This window comes from Podarcis melisellensis (assembly GCF_964234715.1).
Source record: "Podarcis melisellensis genome assembly, chromosome: 2".
Taxonomy (NCBI): Eukaryota; Metazoa; Chordata; class Lepidosauria; order Squamata; family Lacertidae; genus Podarcis; species Podarcis melisellensis.
This window is the reverse complement of record NC_138529.1, coordinates 95,560,585-95,579,684: the sequence shown is the minus strand read 5'-3', so window position 1 is coordinate 95,579,684 and position 19,100 is coordinate 95,560,585. Positions and strand designations below refer to the sequence as shown.

The window sequence follows — 19,100 nt, the reverse complement described above, 5'->3', positions numbered from 1 at the left end:
AATGTGAAGGATGTGTAATTTGGGGTGAGCAGCTATGGAATGCAATACTGAAGAGTGATATGACCACACTTGTGATTAGGAGAGAGATAGCACAGAAAAGCAAAAAGAGGGGAAATGGACACAGAAAACAACGCAGGAAGAGGGACTATTGTAGGAAACTGAGGGAGGAAACGGACAAAGGAAAGGCGGTATGACAAACACCACAAAAAAAGCCAGCCAGATCAGAACTTCAGTAAAGTCGGGATCTCAAGTTGGTAGGTTTTATTTTTTGACCTGCTCCGCATCTGCAGAGCCGTAGCATGTAATAGAGAAATAGCATGCGACCATTTGCACAGCAGCACACAGCAGCACAGTTGGGCTTTGGCTTCCTTCGGGGAAAAGGTGGAAAACGTTGCTGTCAGAGGACTACTACAGCTGTCTAATCGTTGTGTTTCATAGTGCCTCCTGCCTGTGCTGGACAGGGTCTCTCTCTCTCTCTCTGTATAAACTTTCCTTGCACCACATATTTATAGTCACTCACTTGTTACACATTAAGCAGGCACAATGTGTGTACTCCTGACTAAGTTGGTTATCAAGTACTTTTTTAAAATCAACATTCTTGTGCAGCACCATCTCCACATACAGTCACAAGTATGTCCCAGTATGAGACTTACTCCCAAGTAAGTGTCGGTAGTATTTCAGCCTAATGCTGCACGCTTGCGTACACCTGGAAGTAAACTGAATTGAGTTCAATGAGGCTAACCTAATAGACATTGTACTGATAGGGAGTCTTTCATTACAGAGTGGTTAACATCTAAGTAAACCAGCATAGGAGTGTAGGTTTTGAGTTTCTCTACACTCTGTAGAGCACCTGTGGCCCTCCCGATGTTGCTGGGCTATAACCCCTATTACTCCTGACCCCTGGGCTATGCTGACTGGGGCTGATGGAAGTTGGAGCCAGAGATCCCCCATACCTGCTGTACAGGCTACAGAAAAGGGAGGTGGTTGGATGCCTGATTGTTATATCTTTCACTTTTTATTAGGCTTCAAGTAGAAATGTTTTACGAAGTTTTTTCAGGTTTAAATACTCCTTATTAAACAACTTTTTCAGAACTTCCTACGATGTGTATAATGCCAAATATAATGCTTGAATTTTCTGAACCACAACTTAGTTATAATTATTTATTAAGTTTAATTTTTTTAAAAAAAAAATTCACATTGTGAGTGTAATTAAAGTGTAATTAACCACTTTATTTAAAAAATGGATTGTTTTTCATACAAACATTAGTAACAGGTGTGGGGAACTGTTGTCTGACAACCCCCAGGGGGCACCACATCAGCTACACCTGGTTGATACAAATTGCAGGTGCCAAGCACCTTCCTAAAAAGTGGCATTCTCCTTTCTATCACACACAGAAAGGATCTCTCTCCTAAGATTATGCCTATCACTGAAACCACGTGGGTGCATCATCCAGAGAATAAAATATGTATCTGCCTTCAGAAACATCATATTTTGCCAACTGCAAATTTAAAATGGATAGATTAGTCCATTACTACCCTGAAACTCATATAATCCACCCACCTATCAAAATCTCTTTAAAACAAACCCCCCAATTTCTTTCTTTCTTTCTTTCTTTCTGGCCTTTAATCTTTCCCAGCAAAATGAAACCCCAATGGGAAGGCAGGGCAGCACTACAGCACTTGTGAGCTCAGAGCAAAAATACCAGCAGCCTCTCTGGGCATTTCCTACTCCCGATAAGAGAGAGCTTAAGTCCCACAGATAAGAGAATGTTCTTGGAAATTTAACCCTGAAGAGCTTCTCTCTCTCTCTCTCTCTCTCTCTCTCTCTCTCTCTCATCCCTTTTACAAGCCCCCCCCCCCAAAAAAAACCCAAATCAGATGAATGCTAGAAAGCTTGGAACTCTTAGAACGGGAGACGCCTGTACTCTTCCAGAGCCCAGATTTGCACCCAGAGAGCTGTCAAGGGAGTTCCTCTCTTCCTGCCTTCTTCGTGGACAGGAGCTCCCAGCCAGAGAAGTCTCTGAAAGCAGTGCCAGTGTCTGTCTGTGTGCATGAGAGACAGAGAGACACCTGAATCTGCAACCCTCTTTGGACTCTTGTATTATCATAACACACCCCTTGTGGGTTGAGCAACTGACAGCTTGAAGAGATTCCCTTCTAAGCCTCGCATCTGTCCTCATTCACCCCTCCCTGCCCCCACCCCTCCACCCCAAACCAAAGAATCCGGCTGGTCTGAACAAGTTGCCTCCATTCTACGCTTAAGTCCTCCTTCAATCCCAGCCTCGGGGCTCGAGTCCACACGCAGCTAAGTAACTCCTTTGCTGCTCAATGAAACATCCCATCTCTCGCTCGCTCTCCAGTCACTCTTCACAGATCGCTCAGAAGAACAAAGCACATGGGTTGTGGGCTTTGGTGGTTGGGTTTTTTGCACGTTGCCAATCAAAAAAAAGGAGGGAAGGAGAGCTTTCACAGATCCAAAAGGAAAAAGGAGGAGGGGGGGGGGAGAAAGGCAGGGAGGGGAAGCCACAGATAATATGATAATCCACACGCCCAAACTTCCAGCCGGGCTCGAGTGTAGCCTCGGGGTGCCCGCAGCCAGACACCCTGCCCTAGTCTCTGAGCTTTGTTCCTGGGAACACCCAGACGCGGGGGAAACAGCCCGGAGGATTAGCTTTCGCTGGCAGCCAGGCAGGGAGGGAGAAAAACAAGCCGGCGAGCGAGGGAGCCTTTCTGCACCAACGCCGCCCTCCTGGCGCTGCTGGGCGTGAGCGCAGCCGAGGAAGCGTCGAGCGGGCAGCTTGTTGCGGCTGACAATGGCTATTACTGGGGCTCCCGGCTTCCTGCTCCTCTCTCTCTCTCTCTCTCTCTCTCTCTCTCTCTCTCTCTCTCTCTCTCTCTCTCTCTCTCTCTCTCTCTCTCTCTCTCCTGCAGATGGAGAGAGAGCGCAAGGCACCCCATCCCTCTCCATACGCGCGGAGGGGTGCGCATCCAAAGACCAGACAACAATGCGTCCCTCTTGCAGCGGGGGAAACGCGCCTACCTTTGCGCTCTGGTCGCGGCTGCTCGCTTCGCGGGCAGGAGACGCGTCTGTCCCCGCTGCAGGAGGAGGAACTCCGCCGGCGCCGCTGAGTTTCGCTTTCCTCCGGAGCAGCACGTGAGAAAGCGGGCTGCTCCGGCCGCCGAAAGCCTCTCCCGCAGCCTGGCCGCGCTGCTTTCCCGGGCGCTTCGCCTCTGGCGCGGGCCACCCCCTCGCCTCGCTCAGCCGCGGCTTCGCCTCTGCCCAGGCAGCGCGGATGCTGCTCCTGCACGCTCGGCGGAGATGGCACAGCCCTGCGCCAGAGAGGGAAGGAAGGAGGGAGGGAGGGAGCGAGGGAAGGAGGGAGGGAGGGCTCTAGCGGCCGGGAAAGGGTCCCGCACGGCGCTCGCCGCCTGGCAGAAAGCAACGCCGCCCAGGGAATAGGCAAAGAGGCTCCCCGAGGCTCGCCAGGGAGGAGCAGCCCCACCCTCCTTCGCCCGAGCCTCGCCCACGTGCCAGTTGCGGGCTTGAGCGAGGACTTGGACCGTCCGGAAGAAGCGCGGCGCTCAGACAACTTTCCGGCGGCCTCCGGTGATACTTTTCAGTGGGATCGGGTCACACACGCGAAGGCAGGTGGGAGTCAGCGTGGTTGCCTGCCATCACAGACCATTGGCTATGCTGGGAGTTGGAGTTCAAAGACCTCGGCGATGCAATTTGGTGCAACCACCGCGCAGATATTGTTGGACTACAACTCCCAAATATATATATATACACCAAGTATCAAATGTGGTGACAGTGATAATAATACAACAAAACAACAACACCACAAATTGGCTTATAAGTATAAAACCAAATTTACTAGAATAATAGCTGGAATAGAGATAGGCTATAACCATTCAAACAACAAACATACTAAGGTGCCATGTGCAAGACAAAGCCTGGAGATACTGTAAACATGGAGTGGATAAATGTACAACTCTATCTTAACAAGTTACCATGTACAGTAAACGTTATACAGACTCGATAAATGAACTGTTCAACAAGTAGTGTAAGTCCAATCACGGAACGGCAACGCCGTGCCGCCACAACGGGTAGGGTAGCACACTGGAGAATATGAAAAAGTTTTTCAAAGCTGTTTTTCAAAGCTTGAACTGGATGAGATGTTCTTCAATGGGCCTTGAGTTGGAAACACAAAGCTATGTACATGGATCAATCACGGGAAGGCAAATCAAAGCCACCACCCTGGTGAGAATAACACAAGTGGGCAAAAGGAGACCTGTTCTCCGGATATATTACAGGTTTTGCTACCGCTTCATCAGTCCAAAAAGCTGCATGATACAAAATAGCACTCCAATTACAATGTGTGGTAAACCATAAAAATTAGAAAATATCAGTCTATTACTATACCTTACCCAATCATACAAAACGGTTTGCTCAGGATAAAGAAGGTATTCACAGGCACAGCTAGTGTTCAGACTCACAACAAACAGTTAAATACAATACAGGTATATAGAATCAATCATCACATGATTACATGGTTAAAGGTGCAGCATCACTTTTCTATTACAACCAAACAGTGTATAAATAAATTATTATTATTATTATTATTATTACTACTACTACTATATAAATTAACTCACATATAGCATCCCAGATCGAATTCAGTATTCAAACCCTTTGGATACAAAGTTCCTAATTGAAATATTAATTTATACTCCTTTTGTAACAAGGCTCTTTGTATATCTACAGTTCTAGTAGTTTGTTTTTTGAAGGTCCACAAGATAAAAAAAACCTCAGATCATTCTCTGTATGGGCTGCTTGCTGGAAATGCTGGACTAATGGGGCATCTAGACATACAGTCATACTATCTTGGGTTGAATGTGCTTTCACATGAGCGTTTTCAAATTACGCTCCGCGGCAACCCAGAAGTAACAGAGCGCGTTACTTCTGGGTTTTGCCGCTTGCACATGCGCAGACGCTCAAAATGACACCAAAGAGCTTCAAAGAGGGTGGGGGGAGGTAGAAGAACCCTTATTGAAATCCACAAATAGCATCTGCTGGCTCCTCCCAATTTATCCCCTCTCTCAGTAGCCTTCAACAGTAGCAAATGGGGGTCTTCTGCTCCATCCCCCAATAATTTAAGTATTGACTATGTTGCTTAGATGCTGTAGTGTGGAATGGAGGAGGTGGGGCAGGGGAGGATATCATCTGAATGGGGCTCCCTGGAGATAGTTGGGTTTATTCCTATTTTGAGTCAACCTTTTTCAGAAAATGGCCATCATCACACCCATGGCAGCATTGTTTGGAGGTACATTGGAACCTTGGTTCTCGAACTTAATCCATTCCAGAAGTCAGTTCAAAACGTTCGAAAACCAAGGCGTGGCTTCCGATTGGTGGAAACAATAGCCAACAGCCGCGTTGGACATTCAGCTCCCGAAAAACGTTTGAAAACCGGAACACTTACTTCTGGGTTTTCCTATTTGTTCATCAACTAAGCCGTTCGAGAACCAAGGTTCCACTGTACTGAATCAGAGGCTGGAGAGCCACCTGCCAGGGACTCTCCTTCAGGTATACAGATCCTCCTTACATTCAGCAGCATGTCATGTGGGGGGGGCAGTGGTAAGGGGGACTGAGCTGTATCAGGGCAGTGGTAGTGTGTGAGCCATTCATCATCTTAAAGGTAAAGATGACCATTAGGTCCAGTCATGGATGACTCTGGGGTTGCGGCGCTCATCTCACTTTATTGGCCGAGGGAGCCGGTGTACAGCTTCTGGGTCATGTGGCCAGCATGACTAAGCCGCTTCTGGCGAACCAGAGCAGTGCACGGAAACGCCGTTTACCTTCCCGCCGGAGTGGTACCTATTAATCTACTTGCACTTTGACGTGCTTTCAAACTGCTAGGTTGGCAGGAGCAGGGACCGAGCAACGGGAGCTCACCCTGTTGCGGGGATTCGAACCGCTGACCTTCTGATTGGCAAGTCCTAGGCTCTGTGGTTTAACCCACAGCGCCACCCGCGTTCCTAATCTTAAAATATATGGCATTTAAAAATGGAAGCTGTTGTGGGACTGGCAACTAATCATAGTTCTAGTCTGTTGTCGGGGGGGGGGGGGCGTGGAGGTCTTCCCATATTAACTGCAATTCCAAACTAGTAATCTAGGCAGAGAAAACCCAGAGCAGAGTGCCTTGGTTTTGCATTACTCCTTTCCTTTGGCATGGATAACCACATTTGGCACATATTCCTGTGGTATATACACGCTGGCATCCATTTGCCTTCCACAAATAATCTTCAATCAAAGTCAAAGGAGTAAGTGCCTTCTCTAAATGGCTTCTAAAGGTCAGCCAAAATTTATAGCTGCTGAGATAAATACTCTTTATCTATTCCACTGCTATATTATTATCAAATTTTAAAAGGGCTCTGTGAAAATATTTCTGGCATGGTCGGCCATATTTGAAGGAGATTTAGAGAGCTGTAATGTACAAAACGGCAAAATTATTTCTGCACAAAGCTTAATCTCTCTTGCCATTCTCACCAGTAACCTGAAGCTGCAAATCTCTGCCGAGGTATTCAGAAGTTTCCCATTGAATAAATTGGGAGTGCTGCCAAATCATAAGCAAGCATAGGATTGGGCTGACAGCGATTGAATGGAGCACAGTGTTAATGTTTAAGCTGGAAATGAAGCTGGTAATTTTCTTCTCTGGATATGAGAAAACTAGGGGCTGTGCCCCTGCTCACTCGCCCACCCACCCCCAGCCATTCCCCCACCCCACATTAACCCCTGGAGCGGATGACACACAGTTCTCTATTTCCATTCCATCAGAATCAGGAGAAGCTGGGAAGGTAGATCAATGTCTGGAAGCAGTGACAAGATGAATGGGAGCCAATAAATTGAGGCTGATAAGACCAAAGTGTTGTGGGTGTCTTCAGGAATTAGATGTACAGCCTGTTCTGGGAGGGGTCGCAGCCCCCCCCCCCAAGAAAATGGTTTGTAATTTGAGAGAACTTTGTAATTGTGAGCAGATTCCAGCTTTCCACTGGAGTCTCAAGTGGCTTCAAGGAGTGCTTAAGCCCAGCACTTAAGTTCACCAGATATGGCCATTCCTGGGTCAAGACAGCTTGGCTTCAGTTGCTCATGATCTGGTGACTTCCCCCCTGGTCTACAGTAATGCGCTCTACATGGGGCTATCCTTGAACATGATCCAGATGTTGAAACCAGTGCGGAATGTGGCTGCAAGGTGGATAAGTGGGACAGCCCAATGCGATCATGTGTCGTCAGTCGTGAGAGGATTGCACTGGCTGCTAGTGAGCTACTTGGGTCAATTCAAGGGAGCAGTACTATCATACAAGGCCCTAAGTGATTTGGGACCCAAGTACCTAAACGAGTGCTTTTCCCAGTATCAAACATCTCGGCCCCCACAATTGGCAGGGTTATTGCCTAGCTGTCATTGTCTCATGAGAAGGTCTTATCGGTGGTGGCTCCCCATTTGTGGCATGCTTTTTTATATATATAGAAAAATCACATGTGCACACACACAAAATGTCTGTAGATTTTCACCCCTGCCCCACCTAGGCAAAACAATATTTTTTGGCAAATCAAATGCCATGTGGATAAAGAACCTTATGCACAGTGTTTATTTTATTTTGTTTTTTAAGGAAAATGGGTGTGCGTTTATTTCTCTCCTGATCCTAAGACACGTTTATAAGAGAAGGGAACTTCTGAAGGAGTCAGACTGAGCGCTTGTTCAGAAAATGGGTTTAAACCATTAATTTATACCACATCAAAGGTTTATTTGGGACATCCAAGGGAAGTTTCTTTGTTATAAAGTAACAAATAAATTAATCATAAATTGGCTAATACAATGCAGCATAAACATAAAATTGTAAGTACATTGAAGCCAGTATCTTAATATATTCAGATTCCTAGTCTAAAGAAATAAGAGACCCTAGGCTAAAAGGAAACAAAGCAGGCGAGCATAACTTAATTTATGAACTCTGAACACAGGGCTCAAAACCCTGCTTCAAGCAATCAGCAGCCATCTTCCTTTCCTATGTATATCGGGATAGGAGCAAAGTTATACCTTTCTCAGCTTTTAATTAGCGTAATCCTGTATTTGAATGAAGGGAAGGAGTGCAGGATCCAAGGTTAGGACTGGGATTTTTAAGCCTGTGAGAGTTAAGCTTCCCCCCTTCTAATCTAACAGGCAATAGAGACCTTACCAATTCCTTGATCTGATGTTCCGCAAAACATTCAAGCTGTTTCTTTGAGAGCAATGTAAAGGTGTGTGCCTATTTGTTGTGTGTGCCTATTTGTTGGCATCTGTCTGTCTCAGGAGACAATGGAGAATGCGTCCAAGGGTGAAGAAAAACCAATGTGTTCGTAGCTCCAAAGTGACGTTCCCAGGGTGCAAGCCTGGACAGTGTGTATGGAAGAAGAGTTTGGATTTGATACCCCACTTTATCACTACCCGAAGGAGTCTCAAAGTGGCTAACAATCTCCTTTCCCTTCCTCCCCCACAACAAACACTCTGTGAGGTGAGTGGGGCTGAGAGACTTCAGAGAAGCATGACTAGCCCAAGGTCACCCAGCAGCTGCATGTGGAGGAGCGGGGAAGAGAACCCGGTTCCCCAGATTACGGGTCCACCGCTCTTAACCACTACACCACACTGGCTCTGTATGGAGGTCCTGGGCTGCCCAGATGACAAGACCCCCCTCTTGGCCTCACTGATGTGGTCCAAAGGAAAGGAGAGCAAGACATTTGGCACCAGCCTGACTGCAGGAGTTGTTGGAAGAAGGTGTACAAGACTCCACCCAACCATCTTAGGGACTCCATGCCAGATTTGTGTAGGTTTTACTCCATAGTCTTTAATTCTCCTGAAGATATCCACAAGGCAGCAGAGGTTTAGGATCAGAGTTTTCCTTCTCCTAGATGGGCTACCTTCCCAGGTTGATGAGCTTCATCTGCCCTTCATCTCCCTCTACAGCAAGTGCAGAAACCGGCTTCTTGACCATTGGACCCACTATTGGTCTTATCCACTCACTCTGCAGGATTGTTTGATGCAAATGTAAGAAATCTGCAGATGTAAGAAAGATATAGGGTCATACTATCACATGTGGTGGACCTGTGTAGTTATCGGTGAATTTTGGAATAATATCTACAACGAATTCAAGAAATTATTCAAACTTACCTTTAAAAAAAAAGACCAGAGATTTATCTATTAGGTATATTACCAACAGAAATTAAAAATATATATATAAGACCATTGTTCAGGTATGCAGTTACGGCAGCTAGAATACTTGTGGCAAGAAACTGGAAAAGTGAAACAACACCAATGGTTTCAGAGTGGCAGACACGTATGACAGAGTACTTGCAACTAGCAAACTGGCGGGAAGAGTTAGAGGAGCTTTAAATCAGAAAGTGAATGGAGAATGGAGATTATTTAAGGAATATTTAAGACTATACTGTACAAATAATACCATACTAGCAGAACTTGAATGATACTTGTGAGTAAAAAAAAAAATGTACGGCAATAAATATTTTGTCGGATTATATGAAAAAAATATGATATAACACAAAGCTGTGCAAGAAAACAATGACAGCATAAACAGTGTAATGAGAACGATTGGCTGCTGCATTCTGGATTAGTTGCACATCTTCCAGACGTGGATGCAAAATGAGAGAATGTGCAGAAAGGGGCATCAACAGATGCCTTTGAAATATGCAAGTCAGTATTTGTTCCCCAGGATTATCACCATGCCTATGTGAGGTGAATAGCGCAAATTCCTACATTTGGGACAAACAAGTTTAATCTTACCAATTCCAAGTTGTCATAAATTAAGCCTAAACAGGCATCCGTGTTTGTCTGGAGGCAAATACAACCCTGGGGGAACAGATAAACAGGTTTCCCTGGTAGCCAAATCATTTATCAACGGATCCTCCTTGCTATCTCTGGAGTCAGGAAGTCTGAAGTGGCACCCTATGTCATAAACACAGTAAATGTTGCAGAGGGCCTGATTTTTTATATCATAACACAAGCAAGACTGATGCCCTGATCTATTAAACCAGATAAAAGTCAGGGCAAGAGCAATTCCATATCAGAGTGTGACCCTCTGCACTGCCCTCAAGTCCACTGATATTCATGGGACTTAACACCCAAGTAAGTGTATAGTAGGGACGCGGGTGGTGCTGTGGGTTAAACCACAGAGCCTAGGACTTGCCGATCAGAAGGTTGGCAGTTCGAATCCCCGTGATGGGGTGAGCTCCTGTTGCTCGGTCCCCGCTCCTGCCAACTTAGCAGTTCGAAAGCACGTCAAAGTGCAAGTAGATACGGTAAATAGGTACTGCTCCGGCGGGAAGGTAAACGGTGTTTCCGTGCACTGCTGTGGTTTGCCAGAAGCGGCTTAGTCATGCTGGCCACATGACCCGGAAGCTGTACGCTGGCTCCTTCAGCCAATAAAGTGAGATGAGTGCCGCAACCCCAGAGTCAGTCCCTTTACCTTTACCTTTAAGTGTATAGAATTAAGTGTAACTATGTATGTTCTTAAGTTTCCTTTTAGATTCTATTGTTGGGAATTTGAAACACAAAGATCCGCCCCCTTTATAGAAGCAATTTGACCAGGGGCTGTCTTTTAGACATATCCCTCACAAAGCAGCTTGCATAAAATAATAATGAAGTACAAAAGAACAATACTAAAAACCATTCAATTTACAAACAAAAGGAAATGCAGCCCAAAGCCCCAATACATAACAGGTGCATTATATAAAGAAACCTACAAATACCTTAAAACCAATATCAGACCAATACGTTTATCTATATCTATATATCTATATCTATATCATCTATATCTATATCTATATATCTATATATCTATATCTATATCTACCTATCCAAAACAAGTGGTTCTGAAAGCTCAATGGACTCTGGAATGCCTACCTTGTGGGGGCCTTTTCACAAAGACATCTTGCCATTTACTGGTTATAATGCTGGTGCTTCTGTTCTGGTTTCTAACACTTGTTTTACACTTCAGCCCCTTGTTGTGTTATGGAAATGTGATTTTTTTTGGTTCCATATATTGCCACTTCACTCCAAATTTTAAACAGTGAGTATGCCAGGATACTGGCCCAAATTTTGTTACCTGAAATTACAATGCAAAACTCACAATTTTCTTTTTTTTTTTAATAAATATTTTATTAGGTTTTTAATAAACAAATTTCCACTTTCAAATACATACTTCCATAGATCCAATGGACTCCCCCCATCTCCCGAGCACTGCATTCCCTGTGTAACCAAAACCTCAGCAATTTGTTAACTTATTTTATACATAACAATATATCTTCCATTTTATCGTGTTACCTGATGTAAACATTTCAGTACAATTGCATTAATTTTTAATTTCCACACAATAAAAATATTTCATTATCTCACTTCTGTCTTATACTGTCTTATTTATCAATTCAGAAATTTGCCGAAACTGAAGCTATACCTTCCTAGAAAGGAGCATTTTTTAACATTCATACAACTTATAATGCTTTTTCAAATAGTCCTTAAAATTTTCCCAAACTTCCTCCGTTTCTTCTTCTCCCGAGTCTCGAATTCTGCCAGTCATTTCAGCCAACTCCATATAGTCCATCAGCTGCGTCTGCCATTCTTCCAATGTGGGTAGATTTTGTGTCTTCCAGTGCTTTGCCAACAAAATCCTCGCTGCTGTAGTAGCGTACATAAAGAAGGTTCTATCTTTCTTGACCATCCTCTGGTCTACCATGCCCAGAAGGAAGGCCTCCGGTTTCTTAGGTAAGGTGAATCTCAGCACCTTTTTTAGTTCATTATGTATCATTTCCCAGAAGGCCTTCACTTTCGGGCAGGTCCACCAGAGGTGTAAAAATGTCCCTTCCTCTTCCTTACATTTCCAACATTTATTATCGGACAGGTGATATATCTTTGCAAGCTTGTCTGGGGTCATGTACCACCGGTATATCATTTTCATAATGTTTTCCTTCAAGGCAGTACATGCCGTGAATTTCATTCCGGTGTTCCATAACCTTTCCCAGTCTTCAAACATAATGTTATGCCCCAAGTCCTGTGCCCACTTTATCATAGAGGATTTGACAATCTCATCCTGTGTGTTCCATTTAAGCAGCAAGTTATACATTCTCGAAATTAGCTTAGATTTTGGCTCAAGCAACTCTGTTTCTAGTTTCGATTTTTCCTCCTGAAAACCCACTTTTTTGTCTGCTTTAAAAACTTCCTGGATTTGAGCATAATGCAACCAATCTCGCACCTTGTTTTTTAACTTTTCCATACTCTGTAACCTCCATTTATCTCCAATTTTTTCAATTATTTCCCAATATTTAGGCCAGTGGGCCTCCATATTAAGTCTTTTACGTGCTTTGGCCTCCATCGGTGAGAGCCACCTCGGAGTTTTACTCTCCAATAAGTCTTTATATTTTAACCAGACCATGAAAATTGCCCTTCTGACAATATGGTTTTTGAACAATTTATGAACTTTAACCTTGTCATACCACAAATATGCATGCCACCCAAAAGCATTATCAAATCCCTCCAGGTCAAGGACATCGGTGTTCTCCAATAAAATCCAATCCTTCAACCAGCAGAGGGCTGCAGCTTCATAATATAACCTCAAGTCCGGCAGGGCAAACCCCCCTCTTTCTTTCGCATCTGTTAGTATTTTAAACTTTATTCGGGGCTTTTTGCCCTGCCAGACAAATTTAGATAAATCCCTCTGCCATTTTCCAAAACATTCCACCTTATCCACGATCTGGAGGGCCTGAAACAAAAATAGCATTTTCGGCAATACATTCATCTTTATAGCAGCTATTCTGCCCAGCAAGGAAAGTTTTAATCTTGACCATATTTCCAGATCTCTTTTGATCTCTGACCAACATTTCTCATAGTTGTCCTTAAATAAATTCAAATTTTTGGAGGTCAAATGGACCCCTAGGTACTTTACTTTTTTGACCACATTTAGTTCTGTTTCTTTTCTGAACTCCTCTATTTCAGTAGTTGTCAAGTTTTTTGCTAAAACTTTAGTTTTTTGTTTATTCAGCTTGAATCCCGCCACCCGACCAAAGTCAGAAATTAATTCTAACGCTCTTTTAGTACTAGAGGCTGGCTCCTGTAATGTTAATACCAAGTCATCTGCAAAAGCTTTCAGTTTATATTGTTTCTCTCCGACCACAATTCCCTGTGTCAACCGGTCATTTCTAATCATGTTCAATAGCACCTCCAGGACTGAAATAAACAACAGAGGAGATAGAGGGCACCCCTGTCGTGTCCCTTTTTCAATTTTGAACTCCTCTGTCACCACGTTGTTTACTATCAATTTAGCTTTTTGTTCTGAATAAATTGCTTCTATTCCATTTTCAAACCCCCGCCCTACTCCCATCCTTTCCAAATTTTTCTTCATAAACAGCCAAGAAATGTTGTCAAAGGCCTTCTCCGCATCAATAAAAATCAACACCGCTCTTGTGTTTGAATTAATCTGTAAAAACTCCAAAATGTCAATGATGTTTCTTGTGTTGTCAAATAAATGCCTACCAGGGAGAAAGCCTGCTTGGTCCTTATGAATCACTTCATTTAAGACTTTCTTAAACCTACTTGCCAAAACGTCTGCAAAAATTTTGTAATCCACATTTAGGAGTGAGATAGGACGGTAGTTTTTAAGTTGAGTTTTTTCAGATTCTAGTTTTGGGATCAACGTGATGAAAGCTTCTTTCCACGTTTCCGGTGCCTTCCTCCCCTCCATAATCTGGTTGCAAACTTCCAGCAATGGTTGTATCAATGAATCCTTCAGTACCTTATAATATTTGGAAGTAAGCCCATCAGGTCCCGGAGATTTGCCCAGTTGAAGGTTCTGAATGGCGCATTCAATTTCTTGAGTTGTAATATTACAGTTCAGGATTGCTCTCATTTCCTGGGGTATTTTTTGTAATCCATTAGTTATAACAAATTGGTCCACCTCTGAGCTTTTTTGTGGCCTTTGAGAATAAAGTTCTTTGAAATATCTCTGGAAGGACTTTCTAATTTCGTCGGGTTTCTGAACCATTCTCCCTTCAATCTCTAGATTTGTAACTGTGTTAAGTTTTTGTCTCTTTTTCAACTGCCAAGCCAACAATTTTCCACATTTGTTAGCAGATTCAAAGGATCTTTGTTTCATTTGTTTAATTTTCCATTCCACCTCTTGATTTATCAGTTTCGAATATTGTGCCTGGAAAAACTTCACTTCTCTCAATACTTCCTTTGATTTAGGCCTGGATCTCAGTTTTCTCTCTCCTTCTCTTATTTTCTCCAAGATCTTCTCCTTCTTTTCATTCCAGAGTCTTTTTTTAATCGTGTTCTGTTGTATTAGAAACCCTCTTATAACTGCTTTGCTTGCGTCCCAGATTATTCTTTTTTCCACATTTGTCTTTAAGTTTATTTCAAAATAGTCCTTTAAAACTTTTTGGGCCTTCTTAACAATCTCCTGATCTCTTAACAAAGCGTCATTCATTCTCCATCTGAACGATCCGGTTGTATTTAGTCTCAATTCCATTCTCAAGGCGTTGTGGTCGGAGCAGGTTTTTGGGCAGATTTCCACTTTTCTGGTCTTAGGTGCCAGCCCTCTAGTTATCCATATTTGGTCGATTCGCGTCCATGTCATATGGGCCTCAGAAAAAAAAGTTCCTTCTTTCCCTAGAGGGTTCTTGATCCTCCATATGTCAATCAAATCCAAATTGTCAGTCATTTCAAAAAAGGTTTTTGGTAGTCTGCCATCTTTCGTTATATTAGCACTTTGTGACTTATCCATATTCACTGAGGCGACACCGTTCATATCTCCCAACATGATAATGTTGTTATAGTCCAAATAGTCCAGCATAATCTCATGCAGTTTCTTAAAAAATTCCGATTTTCCATCATTTGGGGCGTAGATTCCTAGAATTAAAAACTTTTCTCCTTGTGTCTGGATTTCAATTGCCAAAATTCTGCCCTGTTCATCTTTAAATACAAATTTTGGGGACAAGTTCTCCTTTGCATAAATCACCACTCCTCTTTTCTTAACTTTATCCGATGAAATAAATTCTTGGCCTAACCTTTTATTGATTAACACTTTTCTGTGGAGTCTTGTCACATGCGTTTCTTGCAGGCAAATAATGTCCAATTGTTCTTTTTTCAAAATATGAAATACTTTTCTGCGTTTTTCTGGAGAATTCCCGCCATTTATATTCCAGCTAAGAAGCTGTAGAGACATCCCGGCCTACTTCTTGGGTATCACAGTTGGGTATCTAATTTGTCGTCCTTTTCCGGAAGCTGTGGTGCCGGGCCGCCTCCAGATGGTATGGATCCTGGTGGTAGTCCCGGTGGTGGAGGCCAGGAATCTGCAGCTCTCTTTTGGAGGTCCTCCTCGTTGTCGTGTAGGAACTTCTGGTGGTCTTCTGGTGTTTTAATTCTTACCTTCTTTCCTCTATAGGTGAATGACAGACCTTGGGGAAATTCCCACCTATAAGGGATTGCGTTGTATCTTAACAATTTGGCCAAGTCTGTGTATGTGGCTCTAAGGTCCAACAAATATTTAGGAATGTCTCTATAAATTTCTGCCCTTTTGCCTTCAACTTCCAGGGATTTTTTGAAATGTTGGCCTAATATCTTGTCTCTTTCCTCTCTTGTTCTCAAACAAACCAAACAGTCTCTGGACTTATCTTTCTTAACCGATCTTCCCAGTCTGAAGGCCGTCACAATCCTGAAATCTTTATCTTCTTCAACCCCCCAAAATTTAGAAAACAACTCCGTCAAGAATTTCTCTAGGTTGCCCTGTTCCAACTCTGGGACAGCCCTCAGCCTAAGATTACATTCCTTACTTTTCAGTTCCACCATTGACAGGTAGGCTTGCTGTTCTCCTACCTGTCTTTTCAAAGGTCTTACTTCCCCTTTGATCTCTTCCACCTTCTTGCACGCTTGCTCAGCTTTTTGATTGGCTTCCGCAGCTAGTTTGTAGTTCTCCGCCGTAGCTCCTTGCAGTTTCTCAATAGCCTGAGTGTGCTGCGAAACCTGATCTGTTAACTTGCTGATAGTAGATGTAGCTCTATCAATTTTAGATGACTGATCGTCCACCTTCTTATTCAGAAGTGCCAGTTGTTCCAAAATTTGTTTCAAGACTGGATCAGTTCCTCCAGCTGCCATTTCTTCTGTAGCAGGCGTTTCAACTTCTTCCTCCTGCGCCGTCAGCACAATTGGCACCGAGGATCTACGATGATGAATCAAGGTTGTTTGGACAAGCTGCCCAGCTCTCTTATCTTTTTTCTTTTCTTTAGCTTCCTCAGCTAAAGCTTCCTTAGCTTTAGCTGCTCTTGTTTTCGCTGGGCCACTCATTCCCCAGCTGCTGTTCAAGGTCAAATAGTCTTTCAATCCATGAGAAAGGCAAGCCCAGAGTATAAACAATTAAACCACAAAAAATCCCAATAGGATACAGTTCCCAGACCTCAATGCCTCCGCAAATCCACTAGGGGGGGTTTTCATAGGAAAGAAAGTTTCTTTTCCACCATCAAAGCTCCTATTTCAACTGAAGTCCCCAAGTTCAGAAAGGAGGCTTTCAGAAAGTTCTGTTTCAAATTAGTGCCACAAGGTAACGGAGAGGTTTCAATGACAGTATTAAAGCGATAGTGTATCCATCAATGCAACAGTTTATGTTAAGAGAAAAGTTTCAGCAGCCTGACAGTACTCCTTTACAACACTGGCAGTCCAATAACTCGGTTATCCCCTTCAATTCCACATCTCTTCACAGTAGGAGGAGGGTTCTCTAACACCATGAACCAAAAAATTTACTTCTTCACTCTTTTCAATTTCTAGAAACACACAGTCTATTAATGCCCCTTCTTACTTCTTTCAAAGTCTCTTTTTAGCGCTTCAGCCCGCATCGGGTTCTTTTGCTTTGCTCTGATTAGCAGGACCGGAAGGCGGACTTCCTGTTACTCGCCTCCCGTTTTCAGCCGAAATAGACAAATTTAAATTAATCCTTAATCAGTTCTTTGGTACCCCTTACTCACGGGTAGATTGCAGCCAATTTCGATGTTTTTCAAGAAGAAAGGTCGGCGCTCATCAGCAACAGCAGCGCGGCTTCACTTCCGCGAAAAGAGCGATGAACTCACAGCGCCGCTCCCCCGTTCACGATCCGGAGCCTCTTACGAGGTCCCTTCCTCGCTTCTGGGGGGGCTTCTGGCACCCGCCGAGTCCCACGGCCACAGGCTCGCTCTGCCTGCGGTTTATCTGAATGGGTCTCCGCTTCGCCGTAGCGGACGACCCTTTTTCGCGGAGCCCCTCTTCACTGAGTAAAGAGGACCGCCATTGCCGTTTTGCGCCGCCTCCGGAAGCCTGAAAATATGTGTATATGTGCTCGCTTCGGCAGCACATATACTAAAATTGGAACGATACAGAGAAGATTAGCATGGCCCCTGCGCAAGGATGACACGCAAATTCGTGAAGCGTTCCATATTTTTTTGTTGTGTAGTGCATAAACAAAACTCACAATTTTCTGAGTTAAATGGGATGCAAGTGAATTTTTTTTCCTGGAAACAATAAAATTAGTGGAAATTAGGGCTAACCTTCTCCTAGATTCCACTAGACTTCCAGATGTGACTTTTATGTGACAGAGCACATAAAATGTGGAAATTAACAGGTAAGGAAATATTGGGGAGTGAAATAAAGTGCTGCCTGAACGAAGCATACAGAGTAATTCTTAGTGGGTGGAAATGCACTTTAAATGGATGGTGTTCATGCAGACTCTATCCAGTGTTTCCTAAACACTGAATTCTTTTTTCTTCTCCAAGTAGTTGCACTCTGGGTTTTGTGGAGTTTCTCCTGTCCCTCACTTGTCCAGATTGGTGGAGTTCTATAGCCATTTATCTAGAGAGACCACTCCACACAGCAATTATTGGGTGAGAGTTTGGCTTCTAATTGCATTGAAGGAAACACAACTCTCTGCAACTTGTCATCACAGCAGCACTGCTTGTCCAAAGCTGGTGGTTATGTATACCCTCTGCATTCACCATCAATAAACAAGGCAATTTAAGACAACCAGTTGTGTTACAAAAACCGTGGTGGACTCAAGTCAGTTCACCACAAGAGCTTTAATTTAGCTTTTCTTTAAATCAATCTAGGAGACAAACAGTACACTGTGGAAGTATTTAGCATGCTAATGATATAAGAGAGTTGGCAGAGAACCAGACAGTATTTAACAGGTCTAAGCAACCAGACTCTGCTAGTCTTCTCAGTGATGTTCCAGATTCTGCCAGACTCTCCCTATGGCATACCAAATTTTGTCAAAATGACCCATCAGGTCAATGGCTGCCCTTGTTTTGCCCTTTACCCACCAGATTTCTTTCTGATCCACCCCTGACTGGATCAGTTTCAGTCTAGCTCCACATGCCATGCTCTGTCCTCTGCACCTAAGATTGATTCCACATTTTAGCACTCCCAATACATTAGTTTTCTACAATCAGCTAGAAGATTACATTTTTACCTAGGCATGCTGATGCTTCTATTTCTGGCTTTTTCAGTGGCTTGTTGGCATTCAACCACCCGAATTTGCTATTAGAGGGCGTGATTGTTTCTGTCCACACTTTGCAGCACTCTCAGATCCTATTCATTTTAAAAAAAGAACTTTTCTCCCCGTCTTCTTCCACATGCCATTCTTCCCATCTTTATCCACCTTCTGTCACACACAGTTGTCCTGCTTTTTATTACCGTATATTAACACACACCCTCCCTTTTCCTAGTAACTCGGAAAAAATAGCTTCTGCCTTGTTTTCAACTCCTTTTCATATATTTTCTCTTGGCTTCTATAAGTTCAGGGCTCTTTATTCACATTCCGACTCATGGAGGCAAGTCCACCAGGATGAGTGGAGTACTGCCCCACCAAGCTCAGTCTGTCCCACTCATGTGTCTACCTTCTTGCTAACAGCCAGCCTAAGCAGCGTCCTTGGCTGTCACCTTCCTTCTCCTTAGTCTCAATGTTGCCTTTGTTGTTGTTGTTGTTTAGTCGTTTAGTCGTGTCCGACTCCTCGTGACCCCATAGACCAGAGCACGTCAGGCACTTCT

The 19,100-nt window shown here is 43.6% G+C and overlaps 1 protein-coding gene across 1 annotated transcript in view; it reads right to left on the bottom strand.

The window, feature by feature from the left end:
* Positions 1 to 3,201, bottom strand: part of FRMD4B (FERM domain containing 4B) — a 233,365-nt gene extending 230,164 nt beyond the window's left edge. The window contains exon 1 of the mRNA XM_081901464.1: positions 3,041 to 3,201. The gene's annotated coding sequence lies outside the window, so the exon portion shown is untranslated. The remainder of the gene's footprint in view (positions 1 to 3,040) is intronic.
* Positions 3,202 to 19,100: the final 15,899 nt, after the last annotated feature.